The 23,857-nt window shown below is 45.0% G+C and overlaps 1 protein-coding gene across 1 annotated transcript in view; it reads left to right on the forward strand.

Moving 5' to 3' along the window:
- The window catches only part of LOC126278538 (uncharacterized), a 58,302-nt gene that overhangs the window by 17,758 nt on the left and 16,687 nt on the right, over positions 1–23,857 (forward strand). The window lies entirely within an intron of this gene.

Genomic DNA, 23,857 nt, shown 5'->3' on the forward strand with positions numbered 1-23,857 from the left:
GAGAGAGACATGGTGAGTAGGAGATGGACAGAGATGGGGAAGGAGATGCGCTAATACATACCCAGTCAATGCTGGGTACTCAGCCAATATGATTCTAGAATGAGTCACTAGACTGAAGTACCGAGCAGAACACGTCGCGTGTTTCTATGTACACAATCATCTATGTTCAACTTCCATACTGAAAATTTATTAGCATAGGGATGAAATTTTAATTAACAGACATATCAGACATGGAAATGCTGCAACATTAGTTTAGTAACGTTCGGTCGAGGTGTCCATGGTGCGATACTACTCACTACAGTCATTGTAACACGCCTATTTTCTTTGACACCAATGCACAAAAATTACAGCATTATGAATAAATGCTGTAGACACTGTATAATTTGCACTACAAACGTTTAGTGACAAATGCTTTTGTTCAAATGTCTCAGGATTCGAGTTAAGCGGTTCAGGGAAAAAGTGTGAGTCTTCGAATATAGTTACTACTGAACGTGATTCTGATTCTATAAGATTTAGCTCTCAAATCATTCCAATCAAGAGACACAAATATACGTAATTCCTGCAGCTACCGTGAACTGAAGCTAGCCTATGAGCCAAGACATGGAATGGAATTTTCTTCTGTGATGACTTTGCCGTCGACGGGAGGTTAAACCTCAGCCTTCGTTTCTCGAAGAGCTGTTTGTCACGTGGCGAGGTATTGGTTATTAGATTCACAACGTTCGTTTTATCTTTAGAGTAAGATGGCGTGTACATATGTGTTGATAATGAGATGTTGTAGTGGGTATTACCGGGAGCTACGATTTATTACTCTCCGACTCACCTCTGCTCTCCACAAGCCGTCAAGTTACTGGCGCCAACCTTCGAAACAGCTGACCTTCGCTATTATTAGATGCTGATCGCAGCAGCATTTCACTGTTAAACCCCACGTCTGAGAATTCTAGCTACACTCTCCGCGGCGACTTGTTAAAGTCACTAAGAGCATGAAAAATACTATCGTGATGCTTCACAGACACTCTCTTCGCCTTATTGCTGAAGTCAATAACATAACAATGTGAAACACTTTAATGCCTCTTAGTTCGTAAACATTTAAAGAACATAGTGATTTACCGCCAAGAGCTGCTCAGAAAACGTATTTAATGAACAAGGAGTCTCGGTCCACAGACCGTTATCAGATTCATAAAACGTTCGCAACATCAATGTTTTATGAATTTGATGACATTCCGTGGACCTAAACCAGCTTTTCAATAAAGAAACTTTATTAGCAGCTCTTGGCGGTAAACAGTTTCGTTCTTCAAAGAACGAAACGTACTCTTGTGTCCAACATTCTTTTCCCATAGACACAGGACATCCACAATATACCGTAACAGTTTTGAGAATGCCAGCTCCAGTTGCACCAAAAAAATTTATACAGTCGGTTATTGCCCCCTATTGCAATTTTTGCTTGTCCGCATCAGACGACAAAAGGCAGTAAAGAAATATCTTCTTCTTCTTCTTCTTCTTCTTCTTCTTGCGTTACGGCCTCTGTAGGACCACGTGTAGCCCCTTCGTGGACTGCATTTTCCTCTTCTTCACCCAGAATCTCTTCATTCTTTCTTCTCTTCTATCCCGCTCTTCTTCCGAGATCTTCAGTGTACGTTTCCCCTGTCGGCTCCACTGGTGACACTCTAATATTTTCCTGTATGCTTCTCTGTCGTTGATCTCAGGCATATTGGTCGGTGTATATTTATTCCTCCAATTTTCCTTTCCTTCGACCTTGATCCCCAGTTCCAGCCAGTCCTTCCGAAGTTCAAAAACACACTTGGTTCCTGTCTTTCCCCTTGTCCTCCCTGTTGCTTCCCACACTCTCTTCGTCATTCTGTCCTCAGCCTGATTTCCTCGGATAGTGTTCTCATGTTCCGGTACAATTCTTCCCTAGGTCTTCGCATCGGCCTCTCTCCACCTCTTTTGGGACCTAGTATTTTTCTCAGTATTTTTCCCTCTTCTTTCTCTAGCTGTTCTGCCCCATTTCTTTCCAGTGTCATCGTCTCAGCAGCATATAATACTGCATTTCTCGCCGTTGCCTTGCAGTGGCTTATCTTTGCCTCTGTGGATATATTCTTTTTATTGTATATCTCTCTCGTCATGCAGAAGGCTGACCTCATCTTCTTTATCCTTTCTGTTATTTTCGAAAAGAAATATCCTAAAGAAATGCACTTTCAGTTATTTGTGGCATAATTAGCACTGATGTAGCGTGACATCTCGTCTTCACTGATACACCTCCCTTGAACGTGCTTTTTTCATATGGATCATGTACAGTTTTAACATGTAACGTCTCTGTTTAGACATCGAAGCAATTCAGAGGCGTACTGCTACATTTGTTACTGGTAGGTTCGAACAACGCGTAAGTGTTACTGAGATGCTTCGGAAACTCAAATGGGAATCTCTGGAGGGAAGGCGACTTTCTTTTCGAGAAACACTATTGAGAAATTTTAGAGAACCGGCATTTGAATTTGACTGGCGATTCTACTGCTACCAACATGCATTGCACGTAAATACCGCGAAGATAAGTCCTCCCCCGGTAGCTGAGTGGTTAACGCGGCGGACTGCCACGTGAAGGGGTCCGAGTTAGACTCTCGGCTGGGACAGGAGAGTTTCTCCGTTCAGAGAATGGGTGTTGCGTTGTCCTCATCATTCCATTCCCATCTCCGACGCACAAATCGCCCAATTGACATCGCAAGCAGTAAGTACCTGCCCTCAGCGCCAGAGCTTCCCCGAATGGGGGCGCGCGGCCCACAATGCTTTACGCTCATTTCCATTTTTCACCACGAAGATGTCCACCCCCGGTAGCCCAGTGGTCAGCGCGGCAGAATGACAATCCTAAGGTCCCGGGTTCGATTCCTGGCTGGGTCGGAGAATTTCTCCGCTCAGGGACTGGGTGTTGTGTTGTCAGAATCAAGATCATTTCATCCCCATCGACGCGCCAGTCTCCGAAGTGGCGTCAAAACGGAAGACTTGCTCCCGGCAAACAGTCTACCGCATGGGACGCCCTAGTCACACGACCACGAAGATAAGATACGATAAATTAGGGTTCGTACGAAGGCGTACCGACAGTCGTCGTTTTCTCGCTCTATTTACGAATGGAATAAAAAAGGAAATAACTAGTAGTTGTACAGGATATGCTTCGCCACGCACGATATGGTGGCTTTCGGAGTAGCTATGTAGATGTAGATATAGATATTTTACTTTCAAACACTGTACGATTTATACAGGGTGAACCGGAACTCCACTGTCAAAATTCAGAAAGTTGTTCAGGGGTATTTTTCGAGTATCTTGGTAAAAGGGACCGCGGTCTCCGATGGCTGGTTGCGAAGTAATGATTTAATTACTCGTATAATTTTTTTCGGTTTATTACCTCAGTTATCTTTATTTATGGGAAAATATCTTCACAACAGTAAAAAGTATATAATACAATAGCACAAGACAAAGAATAATGCAACAACAGCCAAACACATGCAGAAATAGGGTGATGAGGTTGTGGCCGAGGGGATAACATCACATTGTGTCGCTCTTCCATTGCATTCAATGAGCCCACAACGAGATGCATTTTGGCAAACTTGTCATTAGTAAAACTATCCGTGCTGTTGTGTACCGCTGTTAACGAACAACTACCTCAGTCGGAAAGGAAGAGACAGAACGTAGCAGTACTAAATGCAGTCTAGGTGTCACATTGTAGGGTTGACTATTGTCAACAAACACCGTGAGTGAACGGAATGCCTTTTACCAAACGGGACACACAATGTGTACCGCCGACATTTGCATTGTTATACGTATATTTTCAGTGCATTACAGACACAGATATAAATGAGGAATGTAAATCAACCAAGCTCCTTCCGAATATGCCTTCAAAGCCCAACAGTACGAATATGCCTTCAAAGCCCAACAGTACCGGCCGATCTCCTTGTCCTCCTTAGCCCACGGGCGTCACTGGAAGCGGATAAGGAGTGGCATGTTTTCGTGACCAGTGCTGCTACTTCCCAATCAAGTAGCTCCTCAATTGGCCTCACAAGGGCTGAGTGCAACCCGCTTGGCCAGCCGTTATGGCCGAGCGGCTCTAGGCGCTTCAGTCCGTAACCGCGGTGGCAGGTTCGAATCCTGCCTCGGGCATGGATCTGTTTGATGTCCTTAGATTGTTATGCTTAAGTATTCCTAAGTGTAGGGGACTAATTACCTCAGATTTAAGTCCCATAGTGCTTAGAGCCATTTGAACCATTTGAATAGGCACCCTGCTTGCCAACAGCGCTCGGCAGCCTGAATGTTACCCATCCAAGTGCTAGCCAATCCTGACAGCGCTTAAATACGGTGATCTGAGGGTAACCAGTGTTACCACTGCGGCAAGGCCGCTGGCATGATAAACGACCCACGGAGATCACGGGTTCCGTATACCAAGATATTCGGAAAATAGCCTTCATCAGCCACCGAAATTTTGTCATTGTGGTTCGGGTTCACTCTCTATTATATTACTGTAAAATTATTTGATTTTAAATTGTAGTTCCTATGATTTATCTGCACTCAGCTGCTGTTTAGAGCGACTTCTCTGCCCTCTCCTGGCTCTCTAGGCAATTACCTTTAGTCATTATTTTATAACAGCTTATCCTACTACGTCAAGTGTGTTTTGAGCCCTTCAACTGACAAAAGGGATCCCGTTGTCCAAGTGTTATATATTTGTCAACATACATTTTACTTATAACTACTTGGACACATATTTTACTTATGATCAGTTGTTAGTAACATTATTCAAAATAGCTGCTGGTGTCTTGTTTTGAGGTACTTGTCTGTCTTTTATAGTCAGACTCGAACTCTTCAGTATGACCTAAGGGCCGAATCCGATCTTGTAAAATTTTATTTTTCAACTAGGGCCTCCATTCGAGAAGGAGAGAATGACAAACATTCCTTGTAAGGTTCAAATGGCTCTAAGCACTATGGGACTTAACATTTGAGGTCATTAGTTCCCTAGAACTTAGAACTACTTAATCCTAACTAACTTAAGAGCATCACACACATCCATGCCCGAGGCAGGATTCGAACCTGCAACCGTAGCGGTCGCGGGCTTCCAGACTGAAGCGCCTAGAACCGCTCGGCCACAGCGGTAGACTCCTTGTAAGGATAATTTGCCGACTCAGCTAGATTGCACAGTACGGGAAGTATTGTTCCATACAATCCAGCAGACAGCACTCACAATTTGGTTATGCTTTTAACCCTTTCCACGAGGATGAGCACAATTTCTGTCTTTATTTTGTCCCAGTCTTCCGCAGATGCGACTAGCAGATCGCGGGGCAGGGACAATTCTGACTGGTTGCCTTACATGGAGGCTTCACTCTACGTAGTTTCAGCACCACCGGTGATTTTCTGCTGACATTATGAAGACACTGAGGACAATGAGGCAAGAGCAATGAAAGAGATCGGGGAATATCCTTCCTGACGCATGCTGGCCAGTTGCAAAAATAGAAAATAGTTTTGGCATTATGTGAAATAATATAGGGCTTCGTACAACTAGCTCTATCGCATTCCTTGCTATTGCATCAAGTCTTGCGTCGGATAGACACAGCGCAGTTTGCACTGAACGTAAGATTAAGCCTGGTACGTAATTCGTCATCGGCTAAGGAGATCTTAATCGACGAGACCTCTGTTACGTGTCCTACGATTCTTTTCTTGGTCAGTCTTATTAAGGAGGCAATTGAATTACGTGCGATACCAAATCTTGTGAATTGTCACAGGGGTTCCACCCTCAGTGTAGCTTGGCAACCATCGTTCGAAGAAATAAGGCGGAAGCGACGACAACCTGCTACAGTCTGGTATCCAGATTGAACGGTATCACAGACACGTTAAGGATGTGCCTTCGTAGGCTTTCCTGGCGTCATAAAAGTCTCTTGGAGTTTGCTGCCGGATCCTAAAACAAACCCGATTGAATATCTCGGCGATCAACTGTTCGTACACTGCGCATGCACCTCCTACCACAGTTGCTGTCCTCCAAGACTGGACAGGTAGCGCCGGACTGGTAGAACATATGCGACAACGATATATCGCACTCAGATACTATTTTCGAACACTCGCACTAGCCGCACCTAAGAACGTTCTGTTTTGATGCCAGGTAGTACAGGATTCCCCGTCCTGCTAAGAGCTAACCCATTGGCTCAATTAATCGAGTTATCTCCCAAACTAATTTCAATTGTCTCTTTATGAAAACTGTACGAAAAACCGTAAGTATTGGCAACAATCACAGTTCCGTCAAATTTCATCCCGTGTCTCTCGCGTAAACAAGAATCATCTAAAGGCATTACCGCGAAAACCATTAGTTATTAAGAATGCTTACGTACTTCCAGCATATTTTCTTAATAAGTGGAAGATAGCTAAAGTTATTTTAGTCCAAAATCAGGCTAAGACTTGGAGCAACCTTTCAGTTATCGTCCGATTAGCCTTCTAAACGCAATGAGCAAGATCTTTTAAGGACTAATTAAAAAATAATAAATGTGCAAAATTGTTCGTATTTAATAGAGAACTGTCGCAGAAATATAGTTTCTTCGCCTTAGGTAACAGATAACCATCAATTTCAATTAATCAAGAAATGATGAGGCTCTTTTCCCAAACTGGGATAGAGTATACGACAAAGCGTGGCGCACTCTGGAAACAACTGAAACCGGAAAAGACAGAGTCACTTACCATATCTTAGGACAGAAAAACAGAACGAAATTAAATGCAAACATAACCACAGCGCTATATTTCTCAAAAAAGAAAAGAAAAAGGTCCGCAACTAAGACTAAATCTCTGAATATTAGACGCAAATATCCCATGGTGATCATCGGTTAATACTTAGGTAACATACCAGATCAAAAATTGTTTGCGTGTGCAAAACGCCAGTACACGTCGCCATCGTTCCTTAGAGCAGAGCTTAAAACGATAACATGAAACGTCCTCTTTGAACAATTATACACGAATGTGCTTAAACTGACACACAATATTTTTGGCGCAACGCAATCTGACTTTCAAAAATCCCTACAAAGGAATGGCTCTGACTAACATTAACCTATACCTTTCACAAATCACTTACCTCACAAAAATCTTCGTTACTCGAACTACTGCAATACAGCGAGCACCACTACAGCCAGCTAAATAAAAGATTCAAACTACGGAAGGCACTAACTACTGATAGGTATAGTTAGCAAATGAAAGATTTTAATAAAGAACAAAGAATGTATTTACCTTAATAGTGTTCAAAAGTCGTAATCTATATATATATATAAAAGTTCATGACATCCATTCTTACAAATTTCAAAACTCCGCCATCTTTCTCCCCACGTCCACCACTGCTGGCGGCTCACCTCCAACTGCGCAACGCTACGCGCCGCTAAGAGCCAACTGCCCAACGCTACAATGGCGAGTATTACAACAATGCCAACCAGCCACAGACTGCACACAGCACAGCCAGTGATTTTCATACAGAACGCTACGTGGCGTTACCAATAAAAAAACCTAAACAGCTTACTTACAAACATAACTTAGGTCTCTACAAAATGACAAAATTGCCTATCATATTATATGGGTGTACAGTGTATGGAATCACATTTAAAAACCCAACTTAGCCAATTACAACAGATCCAAAACATCGAACTGTGACGGATTTTGCGAGCCTATCCCTGGGAGCCTATAGCAGAAGTACATCATGCTGTAGGTTACATTGCACTGGATATATAAATCACAACCGTCACCACGATTTATCATAATTTTAAATTTTAAAGAGACATAATACTTGTACTGAATGATTTATGCCACCAAGCACAATAACCAAACAGTAGTTTAAATTGCCAGCAACAGTGGAAAACCAGGGTCATGAACAGGAAAACAAGAACCACATACCAAGAAACCAGCGGAATTAAGACAGGGGCCTTGGAGGACACTCTCCTTTCCCTCCACAGTTGAACTCATGTCCAAACGTACTACACGGTCCGGTCGCATTAAAGTGACCACCTGTAAAATGCCTGAATAACCACCTCTTGCGACGTGGACGTGCTGAAAGAGAGTCAGTGAGGTTTGTTCGAGTATAATGTCTTTTCTGGAGATTAGAAATCTACTCTGTAGGAATCAGCATGGGTTTCGAAAAAGACGGTCGTGTGAAACCCAGCTCGCGCTATTCGTCCACGAGACTCAGAGGGCCTTAGACATGGGTTCACAGGTAGATGCCGTGTTTCTTGACTTCCGCAAGGCGTTTGACACAGTTCCCCACAGTCGTTTAATGAACAAAGTAAGAGCATACGGACTATCAGATCAATTGTGTGATTGGATTGAGGAGTTCCTAGGTAACAGAACGCAGCATGTCATTCTCAATGGAGAGAAGTCTTCCGAAGTGAGAGTGATTTCAGGTGTGCCGCAGGGGAGTGTAATAGGACCGTTGCTATTCACAATATACATAAATGACCTGGTGGATGACATCGGAAGTTCACTGAGGCTTTTTGCAGATGATGCTGTGGTGTATCGAGAGGTTGCAACAATGGAAAATTGTACTGAAATGCAGGAGGATCTGCAGCGAATTGACTCATGGTGCACGGAGTGGCAATTGAATCTCAATGTAGACTAGTGTAATGTGATGCGAATACATAGAAAGATAGGTCCCTTATCATTTAGCTACAAAATAGCAGGTCAGCAACTGGAAGCAGTTAATTCCATAAATTATCTGGGAGTACGCATTAGGAATGATTTAAAATGGAATGATCGTATAAATTGGATCGTCGGTAAAGCAGATGCCAGACTGAAATTCATTGGAAGAATCCTAAGGAAGTGCAATCCGACAACAAAGGAAGTAGGTTACAGTACGCTTGTTCGCCCAATGCTTGAATACTGCTCAGCAGCGTGGGATCCGCACCAGATAGGTTTGATAGAAGAGATAGAGAAGATCCACCGGAGGGCAGCGCGCTTCGTTACAGGATCATTTAGTAATCGCGAAAGCGTTACGGAGATGATAGATAAACTCCAGTGGAAGACTCTGCAGGAGAGACGCTCAGTAGCTCGGTACGGGCTTTTGTTGAAGTTTCGAGAACACACCTTCACCGAAGAGTCAAGCAGTATATTGCTCCCTCCTACGTATATCTCGCGAAGAGACCATGAGGATAAAATCAGAGAGATTAGAGCCCACACAGAATCATACCGACAATCCTTCTTTCCACGTACAATACGAGACTGGAATAGAAGGGAGAACCGATAGAGGTACTCAGGGTACCCTCCGCCACACACCGTCAGGTGGCTTGCGGAGTATGGATGTAGATGTAGATGTAGGTTCTGGAAGGTTCCGACAGGAGTATGGATACATACAGACACTAGTGCCATGGGCAGCTTCACTAGGTTTATCTTTTCATGAACCATAGCGCAAACAGCCCGACCGTGGTGGTCCCATGTATTCTCGACTCGGTTTAAATTCGGGGAGTTTGTTGAATAGGGGAGTGCGGGAAACCCATTCTGGTCGCTGGTGCTTTTCGAATAACACACGTACACTGCGAGCAGTATGACAAACGCTGCGCTGGTAGGTGCCGTCGTGCCGAGGGAACGAGACACTGTATGTAGGAGTGGACATGGTCCCCAAAGATAGATGCCTACACTACTGGCCATTAAAAGTGCTACACCACGAAGATGACGTGCTACAGACGCGAAATTTAACCGACAGGAAGAAGATGCTCTGATATGCAAATGAGTAGCTTTTCAGAATATTCACACAAGGTTGGCGCCGGTGGCGACACCTACAACGTGCTGACATGAGGAAAGTTTCCAACCGATTTCCCATACACAAACAGCAGTTGACCGGCGTTGCCTCGTGAAACGTCGTTGTGATGCCTCTTGTGAGAAGGAGAATTGCGAACCATCACGTTTCCGACTTTGATAGAGGTCGGATTGTAGCCTATCGCGGATGCGGTTTATCGTATCGCGACATTGCTGCTCCCGTTGGTCGAGTTTCAATGACTGTTAGCAGAATATGGAATCGGTGGGTTCAGGAGGGTGATACGGAACGTCGTGCTGGATCCCGAGTGCCTCGTATCACTAGCAGTCGAGATGACAGGCATCATACCCGCATAGCTGTAATGGATCGTGCAGCCACGTTTCGATCCCTGAGTCAACAGATGGGGACGTTTGCAAGAACACAACCATCTGCACGAACAGTTCGACGACGTTTGCAGCAGCACGGACTATCACCTCGGAGACCATGGCTGCGGTTACCCTTGACGCTGCATCACAGACAGGAGTGCCTACGATGGTGTACTCAACGACGAACCTGGGTGCACGAATGGCAAAACGTCATTTTTTTCAGATGAATCCAGGTATTGTTTACAGCACCATGATGGTCGCACCCGTGTTTGCCGGCATCGCAGTGAACGCACATTGGAAGCGTCATCGCCATACTGGCGTATCACCCAGCGTGATGGTATGAGGTGCCATTGGTTACACATCTCTGTCACCTCTTGCTCGCATTGACGGCACTTTAAACAGTGGACGTTACATTTCAGATGTGTTACGACCCGTGGCTCTACCCTTCATTCGATCCCTGCGAAACCCTATATTTCAGCAGGATATTGCACGACCGCATGTTGCAGGTCCTATACGGGCCTTCTTGGATACAGAAAATGTTCGACTGCTGTGCTGGCCAACACATTCTCCAGATCTCTCAGCAATTGAAAACGTCTGGTCAATGGTGGCCGAGCAACTGGCTCGTCACAATACGCCAGTCACTCTTGATGAACTGTGGTATCGTGTTGAAGCTGCATGGGCAGCTGTACCTGTACAGGCCATCCAAGCTCTGTTTGACTCAATTCCCCGGCGTATCAAGGCCGTTATTACGACCAGCGGTGGTTGTTCTGGGTACTGATTTCTCAGGATCTATGCACCTAAATAGCGTGAAAATGTAATCACATGTCAGTTCTAGTATAATATATATGTCCAGTGAATACCGGTTTATCAACTGCATTTCTTCCTGGTGTAGAAATTGTAATGGCCAGTAGTTTACTTGTGTTGATCCATTGTGCCTTCCAGAACGACGAATTCACCCAGGGAATGCCACGAAAGCATCCCCCATATCACGACGCTCCCTCCTCGGGCCTAGACACTTACGACGATTGTTGCAGTGTCACATACGCCAAGGGACATATATATAGGGTGCGCAGAAAATGTGATTCATTTGAAAAGGCCACCTGTCGCTACTCAGTGGACATGCATTTGCGGTATTGGCGTGCAAATTCCAGTCTTTGTCGCCCATGAGCAGCGGTCAGCGTAGGTGCACGAAAGCAGACGCCTGCTGCGGAGGCCTATATGCAGGAACGCTTACTGAATGGGCGTTGAAGAGACAATACTGGTAGCCCCTTGGTTCATCGGGGCTGTCACAGACTCAACAGTTATGCATCTTTCAACATGGTAAAGAGCAACGATCAGTCGTCATTTCCGTTCTAGCCGCGCGGGATTAGCCGAGCGGTCATGGGCGCTGCAGTCATGGGCTGTGCGGCTGGCCCCGGTGGCCGTTCGACTCCTCCCTCGGACATGGTTGTGTGTGTTTCTCCTTAGGATAATTTAGGTTAAGTAATGTGTAAGCTTAGGGACCTTAGCACTTATGTCCCATAAGATTTCACAGACATTTGAACATTTTTTTTCCGTTCTAGCTTTATTAGAGCAGATCTAGATTTCGGCTATTAACTAGCCATTATCAGTGCATTATTTCGGAGTTGTTATACATGCTCTAATACGTCTACACCTACTCAGGCTATTGTCACAGTTCATTAAAGACTCGAGCCTTTAATAAAGTGTGGCAAGAGCGTAAACAACGGGTGTAGCTGTTCTAAGGCATGTATAACAACTTCTAAATGTTGCACTGATAAACGCTAGTTACTAGTCGAAATCTGTATCTCCTCTAATAAAGCTAGAACGGAAACGAACACTAATTGTTGCTCTTTGCCATTTCGAAAGTTATATCACAATCTTCGAGCGCGTTTCATTTCCCTAATGAAAGATAATTTAATGAGTTTCGCATCTATTTCCCTGTTCACATGTCCTCAACCGTCATTCATCCCTATGGCTGTGATGCGCCATAGTGGCCTCAGATCCGCTTCTGGATGGGGCCATTTTGCCATGTATAATGTTACATATCACGTACTATCGAAATGATCGTAGATACACAGAAAGTAAATATCCTGCCTGTTGATATACTTTCCGGGATGTGAGGTCGTGGTCCAAGAACTTTTTCTGCTCCTTACGTTTCGTCCAGGACTGCGCTGGACTTCCTCAGAGGCGTTGCTCCGCTGAGTCTTGCCGACTGACTGGTCGGGTGTCTGAGAGCGACTTATATATTGTGAGAAAAGGGGGCGTGGTTCAACCACTGTTCTAAGACATGTATAACAACTTCTAAATGTTGCACTGATAAACGCTAGTTACTAGTTGAAGCACGCCCCCCTTTCTCACAATATATAAGTCGCTCTCAGACACCCGACCAGTCAGTCGGCAAGACTCAGCGGAGCAGCGCCTCTGAGGAAGTCCAGCGCAGTCCTGGACGAAACGTAAGGAGCAGAAAAAGTTCTTGGACCACGACCTCACATCCCGGAAAGTATATCAACAGCCATGTCACCCGGTCGTGAAAGCCTTCATTCTACAATAAACATCCTGCGTTGAACAACTATTCTAGTGTTATCAACAGATAAATAATTTCGTAAGAGCAGAAATATTATACTAGCAGATGAACGTTAATTATCTATCTATGCCTGTCTCGTTGTCTAGAATGTCGGTTCCTGTTTATGCTTTCCAATTAATAGACTCAAACCTTTTTTGTTTCAGTGGAAGTCGCTGGAAAATTGTTGCTTTTTGACATCGTTAGTATTTAGTGATAAAACGCAGCACAAGGACGTGATAGTTACGTTGACCAATCTCGACAACTGACATTGTTATGGCGCGTTTGGCACCTAAATTTTCTGTACGTATTACGAACGTAGCTTCCAGATTCTTCTAGAACAGGGTGTGGTTCAAATGGATTTTATTTTGAACGTTTTAATTGAAATTATTTTTCAGATACAAATTACATAATGTTTTCTGGGACTGATTATTAACATATAAATTTATGCTTTTAATAATTAATAATGAAAGTTCCATATTTTGACAATATAAAAAAATTCTGCTTCCCGTCTTTGTATTATTATCCACTGAATTATCAATGGGGTATTGCTTGTGTCAGAACTAAAGCATAGTAGTTTCACTGTAAAGTTGTTTTGGACTCACTTAACAATTGTCGTTACCAATTTTAAAGGTACGAATTCGATGTCGCTAAATGGATCGATATGAAAAATAAAATTATGTTAGAAAAATAGGGCTTTGGTGATCAAATCACGAAATGTTTTGCATCACCCCTGTTCCCAGAACTCCTGAAGGAAGAAGTTGACTGTGGATATAGTATCATAGACACAATCCTTTTGGCTATCCAGAGTTGTCACTAAACCCGCCAAAAGATGTAAACAACCATGCATGAGCTGCCCCTATTAGACGGAGGGTATCCGACTGCCGATCAGTTCCAGTCATTCCGCCAGGAAGGAGGTAAACAGTTCATGTAGTCTGTAGTTCAACCATGCCTAGATGGTCAATATCGCGGTTCGATAGCATACGCATTGTTACTTTGTGCCAGGAAGGGCTCTCAACAAGTGAAGTGAAGTGCCTAGGCGTCTCGGAGTGAACCAAAGCGATGTTATTCGGACGTGGAGGAGATACAGAGGGACAGGAACTGTCGATGACATGCCTCGCTCAGGCTGCCCAAGGGCTACTACAGCATTGGAGGACTGCTACTTATGGATTATGGCTCGAAGGAACCCTGACAGCAACGCCACCATGTTAAATAATGGTTTTCGTGCAGCCACACGACGTCATGTTACGACTCAAACTGTGCGCAGTAGGCTGCCTAATGAGCAACTTCACTCCTGACGTCCATGGCGGGGTCCATCTTTGCAACCATGACACCGTGCAGCGCGGTACAGATGGGTCGAACAACATGCCGAATGGACCGCTCAGGATTGGCATCACGTTCTCTTCACCGATGAGTGTTGCTGTTGTGGTTGCGAAAACACACTTGACCTCTTAGCCACACACAATCCGGAGCTGATAGAGAGCATCATGACTGATACAGGGATTAGTGATCACAAGGTCGTTGTAGCTAGGCTCAATACCATTTCTTCCAAATCCATCAGAAACAAACGCAAAATAATTTTATTTAAAAAAGCGGATAAAGTGTCACTAGAAGCCTTCCTAAAAGACAATTGCCATTCCTTCCGGATTGACTATGCGAATGTAGACGAGATGTGGCTCAAATTCAAAGATATAGTAGCAACAGCAATTGAGATATTCATACCTCATAAATTGGTAAGAGATGGAACGGATCCCCCGTGGTACACAAAAAAGGTCCGAACGCTGTTGCAGAGGCAACGGAAAAAGCATGCGAAGTTCAGAAGAACGCGAAATCCCGAAGATGGGCTAAATTTTACAGACGCGCGAAATTTGGCACGTACTTCGATGCGAGATGCCTTTAATAGGTTCCACAACGAAACAATGTCTCGAAATTTGGTAGAAAATCCGAAGAAATTCTGGTCGTATGTAAAGTACACAAGCGGCAAGGCGCAGTCAATACCTTCGCTGCGCAGTGCCGATGGTACTGTTATCGACGACTGTGCCGCTAAAGCGGAGTTATTGAACGCAGTTTTCCGAAATTCCTTCACCAGGGAAGACGAATGGAATATTCCAGAATTTGAAACACGAACATCTGCTAGCATGAGTTTCTTAGAAGTAGATACCTTAGGGGTTGCGAAGCAACTCAAATCGCTTGATACGGGCAAGTCTTCAGGTCCAGATTGTATACCGATTAGGTTCCTTTCAGATTACGCTGATACTATAGCTCCCTACTTAGCACTCATATACAACCGCTCGCTCGCCGATAGATCTGTACCTACAGATTGGAAAATTGCGCAGGTCGCACCAGTGTTCAAGAAGGGTAGTAGGAGTAATCCATTTAACTACAGACCTATATCATTGACGTCGGTTTGCAGTAGGGTTTTGGAGCATATACTGTATTCAAACATTATGAATCACCTGGAAGGGAACGATCTATTGACACGTAATCAGCATGGCTTCAGAAAACATCGCTCTTGTGCAACGCAGCTAGCTCTTTATTCGCACGAAGTAATGGCCGCTATCGACAGGGGATCTCAAGTTGATTCCATATTTCTAGATTTTCGGAAAGCTTTTGACACCGTTCCTCACAAGCGACTTCTAATCAAGCTGCGGAGCTATGGGGTATCGTCTCAGTTGTGCGACTGGATTCGTGATTTCCTGTCAGGAAGGTCGCAGTTCGTAGTAATAGACGGCAAATCATCGAGTAAAACTGAAGTGATATCAGGTGTTCCCCAGGGAAGCGACCTGGGACCTCTGCTGTTCCTGATCTATATAAATGACCTGGGTGACAATCTGAGCAGTTCTCTTAGATTGTTCGCAGATGATGCTGTAATTTACCGTCTAGTAAGGTCATCCGAAGACCAGTATCAGTTGCAAAGCGATTTAGAAAAGATTGCTGTATGGTGTGTCAGGTGGCAGTTGACGCTAAATAACGAAAAGTGTGAGATGATCCACATGAGTTCCAAAAGAAATCCGTTGGAATTCGATTACTCGATAAATAGTACAATTCTCAAGGCTGTCAATTCAACTAAGTACCTGGGTGTTAAAATTACGAACAACTTCAGTAGGAAGGACCACACAGATAACATTGTCGGGAAGGTGAGCCAAAGGTTGCGTTTCATTGGCAGGACACTTTGAAGATGCAACAAGTCCACTAAAGAGACAGCTTACACTACACTCGTTCGTCCTCTGTTAGAATATTGCTGCGCGGTGTGGGATCCTTACCAGGTGGGATTGACGGAGGACATCGAAAGGGTGCAAAAAAGGGCAGCTCGTTTTGTATTATCACGTTATAGAGGAGAGAGTGTGGCGGATATGATACACGAGTTGGGATGGAAATCATTACAGCATAGACGTTTTTCGTCGCGGCGAGACCTTTTTACGAAATTTCAGTCACCAACTTTCTCTTCCGAATGCGTAAATATTTTGTTGAGCCCAACCTACATAGGTAGGAATGATCATCAAAATAAAATAAGAGAAATCAGAGCTCTAACAGAAAGGTTTAGGTGTCCCTTTTTTTCGCTCGCTGTTCGGGAGTGGAATAGTAGAGAGACAGTATGATTGCGGTTTGATGAACCCTCTGCCAAGCACTTAAATGTGAATTGCAGAGTAGTCATGTAGATGTAGATGTAGATGTGGTTGGCAGGAGAGCCAACCGTGTTCCTAAAGGAGGCCGAAACGCACGCGTTTTATCTCACGCAGGCTGGCGTGCGGTCTGGAACATGACAAAGGAATTAGAATTGAGAAAAACGGACGTAGCTGGTGGAATACTTAACTTTAATCCATTAATGACGAACGTGGCTCTTTATGGTACATGATTCACAATATCAATAGTACGGATACTGGCGCCTTGCTAGGTCGTAGTAAATAACGTAGCTGAAGGCTATGCTAACTATCTTCTCGGCAAATGAGAGCGTAGAAGTCAGTGAACCATCGCTAGCAAAGTCGGCTGTACAACTGGGGCGAGTGCTAGGAAGTCTCTCTAGACGTGCCGTGTGGCGGCGCTCGGTCTACAATCACTGATAGTGGCGACACGCGGGTGCGACGTATACTAACGGACCGCGGCCGATTTAAAGGCTACCAGCTAGCAAGTGTGGTGTCTGGCGGTGACACTACAGTTGCATATGCCTTCAACCAGACAATCATCGAAGACGTGTTTGGAAGCAACCATGTCAGACTGAACGCCTTAGACACACTGTCCAACGAGTGCAGCAAGGTGGAGGTTCCCTGCTGCCAAAGGGTGGCATTATATGGGGCCGACGTACGCCGCTGGTGGTCATGGAAGGCGCCGTAACCGCTGTACGATACGTGAACGCCATCCTCCGGCCGATAGTGCAACCATATCGGCAGCATATTGGCGAGGGATTCGTTTTCATGGACTAGAGATCGCGTCCCATCGTGCACATCTTGTGAATGACTTCCTTTAAGATGACTACATCGCTCGACTAAAGTGGTCAGCATGTTCCCCAGACATGAAACCTATCGAACATGCCTACGATAGATTGAAAATGGTTCTTTATGGAAGACGTGACCTACCAACCACTGTGAGGGATCTACGCCGAATCGCAGTTGAGGCGTGGGACGATCTGGACTAACAGCACCTTGATGAACTTGTGGATAGTATTCCACCACGAATACAGGCCTGCATCAACGCAAGAGGACGTACTACGAGGTTTTAGAGGTACCATTGTGTACAGAAATCTGGACCACCACTTCTAAAGGTCTCGCTGTATGGTGGTACAACATGCAGTGTGTGGTTTTCATGAGCAATAAAAAGGGTGGAAATGATGTTTGTGTTGATGTCTATTCCAGTTTTCTGTACAGGTTCCGGAACTCTCGGAACCGAGGTGATGCAAAACTTTTTTTGATGTATATATATGAAATCTTCAGATGTGGAATGTGTAATTTAAATATAAAAATTAACTCAAGTCAGGCCGAAATGTATACGGAATCGAACAATCAACTGAAGTACGAAAGTTCTGAGAAGATTCATTATACATGCAAGCTGTATATGAACCACGGCGGCATGAAAACGGATTAAAAACTTAGCCGTTTCGAAAATGTTACCACAGTGACCTCAAAGCTATGTCGTTTTGGACGCAGATAAATCGCCCCATATCCCCATGACGACAATGGCTACAATATCCCCCCCAATTGCTTACGTCGAATGTAAGCGGTGGTCTCATTAGCGTGTAGCGTGATTTTACCGTGTATAAAAATATATGTGTGTATGGATGTATGATACACAACTCCTCCTAAACTATTGGATCTGTTTCAGAAAACTTGCTACACGTATCACTTAATGTATGGAAAGAACCACTGTGGCGCTAAGAAGTACCTAACTCTCAATAGGGTAGTTGAGAAAGGAGCGCACCTCACGACGCGAAAACAGAGTATATCCAAACAGTTTTTTCGAATGAGGGCACTTAGTGACTTGCAACCAAATTTAACCATAATTTAAAACCTTTAAGAGACGTTTTCTCGATGACACCGCTACAAAATGAAACGTTTTCGTTTTTTACGCTGTAGAACTGACGCATTAGGCATGACCTTTTATTACTTCTGTATTACAAATTCGATTTGCAACACATTTTGCTGACAGTATTCACATATACCACTGAATGGACTTATGAACTATATCATTGTACGACACATAGTTTAGGAGATATGATGCCATTAACATTGAGCTGTGTGAAAGTGGAACTGCGGGGTGGAATACGTCTACAACGATGTGTGTAATATGTTAAATACATGTGATATTTGAGTGTGCGGGGGTAAAAAGCTCCACCTAGGCCCTTAGATCGGTTTCAACCAAACTTAATACACATGTTACTATCTGACAATAAATACTGTTGCCGTAAGAGCTAGGAAACTTCTATTTAGGTGGGGGTGACAATGAGGAGAGAGGAGGGGGCAAATAGAGGAGGAAGAAGCACGTGGACGGAGAGTTGTGGGTGGAGGAGGTGGTGAGAGAGGGGGGGGGGGGGGGAGAGGAGAAGATGGACTAATTGAAGCGTAGAATAAATACTTACCTGAACAATGCGGGGAACTCAGCACGTTTTTTAAGAAATAAAAACCTTGTCTAACATCATCGTCCTCAAAACGTGCAAACCGTTCGAACAGCAATAACTGAGAAAGCGCGATAGAGAGCGAGAGAGACAGGGAGAGAGAGAGAGAGAGAGAGAGAGAGAGAGAGAGAGAGAGAGAGTTGTGTAACATGCAAAAATCGTCACTAACGTTGGCCGCCAAAATTGGCGAACTTTTTAGGCCTTTAATTTGAAATTCAATTTTACAAGAATTGTTCTCCAGTAAAGCAAAGTACAATATTTCAATTAGGAATGCTGATAACAAACAAATTTATGTACATGAAGATAATAATCAACGTTCTTAAATGCAACGGCACTTTCTCTACAATTAACTTTTACCCATTGACTAGAAATTACAGAATACAGATTACGAAGGAAACAATTTTGAGTGGAGTTTTTGTTGTTATTTTATTATTTTTAGTTATCCAGCGAAAAAGAGTAACAGAAAACTGATTTACTTAACATTGGAAATAGCAGAAAAAGGTTCTCCCGTCGTGCGAAGACAAATCGGCGACTGCCTGTTTTCAAAGCGCCGGTTGGGGACATACCTTCCGAAAATAGCGCCGAGCCTTTGATGATCATCAGAAAAGAGCTTCACCTGTCTATCCAGCTTACCGTGGAGTTTACAACTGCTAATTGCTCCATTAGTAGGTAGCAGAAGTGGACTAACATTTGGCGTGTCGTCTCATTATGTAGTGTCGTGTCACCAAAAACGTCCAGATATCGATCATGTTCGTGGGGCCATTTCTGAAAAGATAAAGATCAGTCATACCATTCGTACAGGTGACTGCATGCATCTTTGATGGTGGGGAAAAGGTCTCATCCGGATAAAGGAGCACTGACCTACATCGATACGGATATCGTCATCCATACATTGACCATCACCCTTGACGAGGTGTTATGAAGTTCATGATAACGAGGATTAGGCCAGGTGCGAAAACCATCCGTACCATATACTTCGCGAGGAAGGTGTGATTCACGCGATCGAATGCCGGATCGAAGTCGACGGAAATCATGGCTCCTTGCAGTCGTCAGACTGTTGCAATCGCGATGACGTCCCTATAATCACTCAAAGTTGATTGTATATTAGTGTCTCCGCCCAATGACGTGTGGGCAGCTAACAGGACCTGGTGCAGGACAAGTGTGACATGCGTCACGAGGAAGTGAGTAAAAAGCTAAAAATCCCAGTCAAGTGGCCAATAGCTGTCTGCTCGCGTGCCTCCAGAGGTTTTGTGTATCGGAACAATTAGACCTTTCAGAAATTCCGGTTGTGGCAGCGTTGTAGGGGACAATAGTTCCTGGTACATTTTGATCAATCGCAGCAGCATTAAGTCCTATAAAATTCTAACGGCAGGCAGTCTCGTCCTGGTGATCGGTTGGGAGCCCCCTTGGTGAGCGCATCAGTGATGTTTTCTATGGAGATGTTTTTGGAAAGAGAGTTCACCGCCTGGCCACAAAGGCTACGATGAACAATCTGTAGTATATCTACAAATGCTTCAACCTTAGAGCTTTCCTGACATCAGAAGTGGCGACGGTGGGCTTCAAAGGCTATTGCGATGTCCGCTGTGATACTAGCCGTCGGTCGTCAGGTAAATCGAAAGAACGTACTAGGGCCTGTTGATGGCCTCTGAGATCTGCAACGTCACGCACTGGAGGTGTTACTCCATTGATGCTGTCTTGGCATTGCGCTTGGACAACCACACCTTCAAATACGCACCTATAAGTGCCAAGATCTTAGCGATGATGCGTTGAACCTGGGCCTCACATTTGGTGACAGTGGGCGCTACATAAGGTCCCAGAGAATCATGTAGTAACAATTCTGTCGTATCTGGGAGCCACTGCATACGTTCCTTGCCGTATTGGACCAATGTGTGGCGTAGGCCTTTACTGTCTCTACACACCAAAGGAGTATGGACGATGTGACGGTACAAACCCCCGTTACTAGATGAATAGCTCTAGTATGAAAGGACTGCTTTGTGGAGAGCGAGCGCGGGACATGGTGCGCCATTCACAGAAGCGTGTGGCGCGCCCGCGCGAGATTTGTGACGGTCGGTGGGATGTCCCCGCCGCCGGGCGGCCACGTGGCCCACAGCTTGGGGCATTGTTTGGTTTCTCGCGCATTACACAAAACCTATGTAACTTACGGTGACGAGCGATGTGGCAGTGGATTGTGGTCAGCAATATGCACCTTCTGGAAGATCGATCTTTATTTCAGGTCACGATACGCAAATGTTATAGTAACCTCAAAATCGGATAATATCACGACTACTCAAAGATTAATAGAAATAGTAAATAACAACTTACAGTGGTGATCGAGCACTTATTAAAAACGTTTCGTCTATCGGACTGAGTGCCGTAGTCATATCTTAAGATTCATAAATAATCAAGCTCGTACAGAGCAATAGATAAAGTTTGATGGATAATAGTTTATACAACTCAATAGAAAATTCATGACGTAAAGAACGGCACTATATAATATTTTGGTTGGCATCACACGTACTTTAAACTAGTTAAGTTATACTAAACACTTAACTTGCAATAGTTTACATTGTTTGCAAATTATTATTAACATTTATCGCCCATAATTAATTAATTTTCATGGATGTGAATATTTTGAGCAATGCAATGTGTAGATCGCTACAGATTACGTCTAAAAACGGTGCTATACAGGGTGAGTCATCTAACATTACCGCTAGATATATTTCGTAAACCACATCAAATACTGACGAATCGATTCCACAGACCGAACGTGAGAAGAGGGGCTAGTGTAATTGGATAATACAAACCATAAAAAAATGCACGGAAGTATGTTTTTTAACACAAACCTACGTTTCTTTTTAATGGAACCCCATTAGTTCTGTTAGCACATCTGAACATATAAATAAATACTTATTCAGTGCCGTTTATTGCATTGTAAATGTTAATTACATCCGGAGATATTGTAACGTAAAGTTGATGCTTGAGTACCACTCCTCCGCTGTTCGATCGTGTGTATCGGAGAGCACCGAATTACGTAGGGATCCAAAGGGAAGCGTGATGGACCTTAGGTACAGAAGAGACTGGAACAGAACATTACGTCCACATGCTAGCACCTTTTCATTGGTCTTTTTCACTGACGCACATGTACACTCCTGGAAATTGAAAGAAGAACACCGTGAATTCATTGTCCCAGGAAGGGGAAACTTTATTGACAATTCCTGGGGTCAGATACATCACATTATCACACTGACAGAACCACAGGCACATAGACACAGGCAACAGAGCATGCACAATGTCGGCACTAGTACAGTGTATATCCACCTTTCGCAGCAATGCAGGCTGCTATTCTCCCATGGAGACGATCGTAGAGATGCTGGATGTAGTCCTGTGGAACGGCTTGCCATGCCATTTCCACCTGGCGCCTCAGTTGGACCAGCGTTCGTGCTGGACGTGCAGACCGCGTGAGACGACGCTTCATCCAGTCCCAAACATGCTCAATGGGGGACAGATCCGGAGATCTTGCTGGCCACGGTAGTTGACTTACACCTTCTAGAGAACGTTGGGTGGCACGGGGTACATGCGGACGTGCATTGTTCTGTTGGAACAGCAAGTTCCCTTGCCGTTCTAGGAATGGTAGAACGATGGGTTCGATGACGGTTTGGATGTACTGTGCACTATTCAGTGTCCCCTCGACGATCATCAGAGGTGTACGGCCAGTGTAGGAGATCGCTCCCCACACCATGATGCCGGGTGTTGGCCCTGTATGCCTCGGTCGTATGCAGTCCTGATTGTGGCGCTCACCTGCACGGCGCCAAACACGCATACAACCATCATTGGCACCAAGGCAGAAGCGACTCTCATCACTGAAGACGACACGTCTCCATTCGTCCCTCCATTCACGCCTGTCGCGACACCACTGGAGGCGGGCTGCACGATGTTGGGGCCTGAGCGGAAGACGGCCTAACGGTGTGCGGGGCCGTAGCCCAGCTTCATGGAGACGGTTGCGAATGGTCCTCGCCGATACCCCAGGAGCAACAGTGTCCCTAATTTGGTGGGAAGTGGCGGTGCGGTCCCCTACGGCACTGCGTAGGATCCTACGGTCTTGGCGTGCATCCGTGCGTCGCTGCGGTCCGGTCCCAGGTCGACGGGCACGTGCACCTCCGCCGACCACTGGCGACAACATCGATGTACCGTGGAGACCTCACGCCCCACGTGTTGAGTAATTCGGCGGTACGTCCACCCGGCCTCCCGCATGCCCACTATACGCCCTCGCTCAAAGTCCGTCAACTGCACATACGGTTCACGTCCACGCTATCGCGGCATGCTACCAGTGTTGAAGACTGCGATGGATCTCCGTATGCCACGGCAAAGTGGCTGACACTGACGGCGGCAGTGCACAAATGCTGCGCAGCTAGCGCCATTCGACGGCCAACACCGCGGTTCCTGGTGTGTCCGCTGTGCCGTGCGTATGATCATTGCTTGTACAGCCCTCTCGCAGTGCCCGGAGCAAGTATGGTGGGTCTGACACACCGGTGTCAATGTGTTCTTTTTTCCATTTCCAGGAGTGTACATTACCATGAGGGGTGAGGTACACATACACACGTGGTTTCCGTTTTCAATCACGAAGTGGAATAGAGTGTGCAAGCATATGTTTGGTGAACCTCCGCCGGCCGGTGTGGCCGAGCGGTTCTAGGCGCTACAGTCTGGAACCGCGCGGCCGCTACGTCGCAGTTTCGAGTCCTGCCTCGGGCATGGATGTGTGTGATGTCCTTAGGTTAGTTAGGTTTAAGTAGTTCTACGTTCTAAAGGACCTCAGTTATTAAGTCCCATAGTCCTCAGAGCCATATTGCCCCCCCCCTCCCCCCCCCCCCCCCCCTGAGTAACTATCAGTTGCCTCCCGCAGTTCGACAGGTAGGACTCACACGTCATCTCTATCGATAACATGATCACTTTGAGGTATTAGCAGCATCAGCAGCATCAGCAGTATAAGGTAACAGCATCAACGTCATCATTTTTTTCATTTATGTGTGTTCATAAAAAGCAGACTTTGCTTTATTAGTTCTATGTAAGTCTTTTGTTGAACATGGTGA

This window comes from Schistocerca gregaria, chromosome 6 (genome assembly GCF_023897955.1).
Source record: "Schistocerca gregaria isolate iqSchGreg1 chromosome 6, iqSchGreg1.2, whole genome shotgun sequence".
NCBI lineage: Eukaryota > Metazoa > Arthropoda > Insecta > Orthoptera > Acrididae > Schistocerca > Schistocerca gregaria.